This window comes from Haliotis rufescens, unplaced genomic scaffold, assembly GCF_023055435.1.
Source record: "Haliotis rufescens isolate VD_foot unplaced genomic scaffold, xgHalRufe1.0.p SCAF_47, whole genome shotgun sequence".
Lineage (NCBI taxonomy): Eukaryota > Metazoa > Mollusca > Gastropoda > Lepetellida > Haliotidae > Haliotis > Haliotis rufescens.
Window position 1 is genome coordinate 3,053,063 of NW_025964190.1, and position 5,183 is coordinate 3,058,245.

Genomic DNA, 5,183 nt, shown 5'->3' on the forward strand with positions numbered 1-5,183 from the left:
TCACGTTATCATTACCTGATCAATGCTTTGCTGAGATTCTATCCTGACTTTTCACTGAAGAGGTGTCAGTTGTAGTTTGCAGGTTTTGACAGGTAGTTCCATCTTCCCGAGGCAAGGGAGTTAACTGACTTTAAAAGTCCAGTTTCCACCCCTGCCAAACTACACTGGTATTATGGACTTACATTTTGGCTGGACTAACAAGTCTATGCATAGTCCAATCAAAATCATGTTACGAAATCGAAATCCGGTTCATAAATTGTCATGCAGATTTCAGTCGATTGCAGGATTTGCAAAGCATTTGCACCGCCAACTCTTCGTCAACAGATATTTTCCAAATCTTTTCATGTTTTGATCAAGGTGCTCACATGATTTGATGCATTTCGCATTTAAGACTCGTTTTATCACAATATAGATCTTGATTATCGATCAGATCGTCTTGACTGGGCGCCGACATTTTGTTTGAAGCAAATGCAATTCATGCGAGAGGTGGAATCTGATTGGTCCATGAGGAGAGGTATAGAAGGGACATAACATAATAGCCATTGGTGGCGCTACGATCGAGCCCAGGAATACCAGCCTAGTTCGGCAAGGGTGGAAACTGGACTTTTAAAGTCAATTAACTCTCTTGCCTCAAGAAGATGAGGTTCATCAGGTTGTCAGTCTTGATGATTCATATGCAAATGACATTTAAATACTTTTTCAACTTACAGGTAATATGCAAAATATGGGAAGTCTCATGAAAGTTGATAATTAAAGAAACAGTTGTCATATTGTTTGGACTGAAGATGCTTTCTTTTCATGACCTGTTTAATTTATTGTTTTTAATTTTCCCGCGATATTGGCAGAATTGGTTTTAATGGTCCTTCGCGAGGGAGGTATGGTGATTGTTTGTGAAAGTCCTTCAGCAGGCAGGACGTAGTGAATATTTGTCATGTGTCCATATGCAAGGAGGACTAATGGTTTGAATCGTGTGTCTGTTATTGTTTGGTGTTGATCTGTGATAATTGTTATATTCTGATAGGCGAGAATAACAAAATGTTTATTTACTCTATATTCCTTGTTAAATACCGTGGCATCTCCAGGTGTGTTGAGGTGATGGGGGCTGATGAGGGTGATGAGGCAGCTCTGTATGTAACCAAGTGTAACCAAGTGTAACTATCTGTATTTGTCATAGATTACAAACAAGAGGTTCACCTTTGTGATCATTGTAAAATGAATGGGACTGTGCTGAAAATTGATTACTTGAAAAACATGAATTGGGATCAAACCCAGAAAATCTTTTGAACTCTCACTGTGTATGAATACTTTAATGCATGCCTTTTTTCCTATCCAAAATTTTAAAAACACATACAATTTGGTTTGGCAAAATGGATAACACACATATGATCCCGTCAGTTCCAAATTATTTTTCCGTGCACCAAATACACGTTCTCCATTGCACAGCAAATCAGAAAGCACCTAATGTTTTTCTCTTAAACAATATGAATAGCACATGTTAGATATAACAAACATTACACTGGTTTCATACAGGGTTGACTCTGGAATGTTTCTGAGGCATAGGCGAGTATTGAATACCTGCATATTAGCCCTGTTATTCTGTATACAAACATTTGGTTTAATTGCCCCAGTCATAATTCAGTCAGCGTAATCAACCAGTCATGCCGCTTGGTCTCGATGATGCTGTAGACAGAGTCACTAGATTGGTTGTCTCTACCGAATTTTTCAATTTCAGTTAAGAATAAAATAAAAAGTTTCTGTCCCTCTTTACATTTTCTTCTATTCTGAATGAAAAAATGAAATATCTGCCCACCTAAACCTTTTTTTATAAGAATATGCCCAGGAAACACACTTTATTTTTTATTCAGTTTTAGATATATGTTATTTGCTCAAATAAACTAAGATCTGTTACAACTGGTGTTAGCCTTTATTGCTCATTATTGTTGCCATGGAAACCTAGCTAGTACATTCAGGTGGTCAGGTTGCTACCTGTACGACTAACGAGGTTGTGCACTGAATAAAGTTGACCTTTATACTTTGCAGAAGCAGTGTGATGTTATTTATATTGTTATTTCTTTGTGGCGTAATTTTATTAATATTGTTATTTCCAACAATGAAGCAGTGATATGTTGACACATGTTTCTATATGACAGGAGTCCACAAGCTTTTATACAGGATGATTAAACAAATTGGTTGTATGTAATATTTTATTGTAGCTCTGAAAATACGCCATGAAAATCAACATGATAATTGTACAATTTTATATTTTGATATTTACGCACTTACGCTCTTGTGTGCCTTAAAGATGTATAGTACTGTATTCTTTATTCTTAGTGGCCAAAGATTGGCAGAAAGAGCAACTGAATAAATCTTTAATACTGAGTTTATATAGATGTTTGAACCAATACAGTTTTATCGTTATGCATATAGGATATTATGTAAGAATTTAATAATTGTTTTTAGGTGAAGGGGCGCATTGAAATATATGCTCAACTTTGGTTTGGGGGCATTTATTATTTTATGGCGCTAAAAGGAAAACAAAAGTATTTCATAAATATTATTTAAATTAAAATATGTCATATATTTCTGATGATTTAAGATGTTGAATAATATGTTATATCCAAGTGTACAACTTATATTCACCGCATCGGAAGAAGTCGCTCTGTTATACCAATGTGTGTATAACTTATATTCACCGCATCAGAAGAAGTCGCCTGTGATGGTATTTGTTTACAGTTGTTTGTTAGTTTGTTTATCACCATCGTGTGACGGATAATCCCTCTACCCATGACAGCCAGCCTCCAAGGATGCTTAATCACGGAACCAACATCCGCAACAGTTTGTGATTTCAGTGAATGGAGCGTTAAGTGTTCGTATCAATTATTCAGAATTCATTAGCATCTGTGACTGTATACAACACCAATGTTATGTCAATAATTCAGTGTGTTGTGTATGATGTCCAGGACTTAATGGGAAGACTAAAATATCATGTCAATTATTCACTCATTCTTTAGACTGGTGTAGCTGTTGAACTCCTTTTGAAATTAAAAGCTTTCAAGGGAGTTGATGTTTGGAAGCTTTTGTGTTGATACGGAGGAGTGTTGTCTGGTTAAAAGTTGATGTATTGAGAATGACATTGGTAGCTATACCATATTCAACACTGACAGTTTAACAGCGGAATATGAGGCTTGAGTGCCGTGGGAATATCTCCTTTCCCCCATCACGAGATGAGAGAAGCATGATATTTCATGAGACACATGGAATATCCTATTATATTATTTTTCTGTAGTTGTCTACCGAAAAATTACTTTTTTCCATTACAAATATAAAACTTTAAAATGTTAATTCTCCCTACCTAACACGCAGGGACGTTTCACCACCCTTGTCACCAAAATTCTTCATCAGACATTTGGATATGATTATACACAAAATTGACTTTAAGAAAACATCCTTAAAGGCTACGAGACTGTTGTTGAAAGCAAAGGAATACATGCAAGTCAAGTATCAAAAATGGCGCTTTGCGAAACAAACAGCTTGAGTACTGTGTTGCTACAATACACGCAGACCAAGGGGGAGAACTCAGCCCATGTGAGTCACACGTCCAGGGGGGCGGTCGGGTAGCCTAGTGGTTAAAGCGTTCGCTCGTCACGCCGAAAAACCTGGGTTCAATTCCGACATGGGTACAATGTGTGAAGCCCATTTCTGGTGACCCCTGCCGTGATATTGCTGGAATATTGCTAAAAGCGGCGTAAAACCTCGCTCACTCACTCACTCACACATCCAGGGATGCAAACTGGTACTAGTCCGAGTCAGTTCGTCTGTTCGAAGAGTTCCCTGTAAAATGTCAAACATTTTAGGGTGTGTCCTTCTATGTTGTGACTATTCAGGCTCGTAAATGTTTCAGATTAATTTGCCTGTTCATAAATACTGTTCAAGATGGCAATAATTAAACTCACTCACTCACTCAAAGCCCCTGCCTGGAAGTGGTTCATGATCAACAAGGGTCCTAGGTGGTGGTGAGGTAGCACAGTGGTTACAGCGTTTGCTCATCACACGAAGGTCTGGGTTCGATTCCCACATGGGAACAATGATTATTGTATTGTATCATCACATTACGTGTATCCGTACAGCCCTAACAATGTATCCTTGGCCTTATATCAGAGTAACCTCGTAACAGAAGGAACTATGATGCTATTTATTTACCGCCAGTATTATGATGTGACAGTAGAACCCCACAACGACCTCTGTGATTACATACATCTCCAGTCCTAAAGGGTAAACCGTGCACTGAACCATGCCATACATTCCTAATAGGAAATTTCCTAATATATTTAATTCCTAATAGGAAATCTCCTGACATTTTACATTCCTAATACACATTCCTAGTACCAAATGTCCTTTAACTATATATGCCTAATACAATGCATTCCTAACACTAAACATTCCTAATACTTGTACTGTACATTCCTTATACACATTCCTAGTACCAAATGTCCTTTAACTATATATGCCTAATACAATGCATTCCTAACACTATGCATTCCTAACACTAAACATTCCTAATACTTGTACTATACATTCCTTATACACATTCCTATGGAAATTTTTTATCCACATTATATGTGATGGTTAGAGATCCATTCATTAAAAAGACAAAACATATATATTTATATCCTTCGAGTCTATGTGTATGCATCAGTATTAAACAATTTAAAAGTCAGAATCTACAAGTTTTCTGTCCTTACTTTTCTATACTCCGTCATAAATCATTGTGTCATTGTGTCAAGCCTCATCGTTTTTTGACAGAAAGAAAGTTTGTAAGTAAACCAGCAAAACACTTCATTATGAACACTTTTTTTTCATCTTACAAACAAACAAACAAACAAACAAAGAAAATAAACAATAACAGGAGCTGCCTGCCCTAAAACGTGAAGAAACAAACAAACAACTCCCTTTAAACAACTGTCCTGTTTAGACCAGGAGAGTCTGTGCCGGAAAGGGGAGTTTAGAGTACCGTACATCGCTGTTTTTTGTACCTAGAATTAGGGGTTTAAATGTGATGGTCTGTTCATTTCCCTGCATTCACTGAAGGGGTACAATGTTATTTTTTTCTGCGGAAGACAAACATGTTTTTATTGCAAATGTAGGGATTGGGTATGCACTGGTGACGTGCTTCATTCCGATTT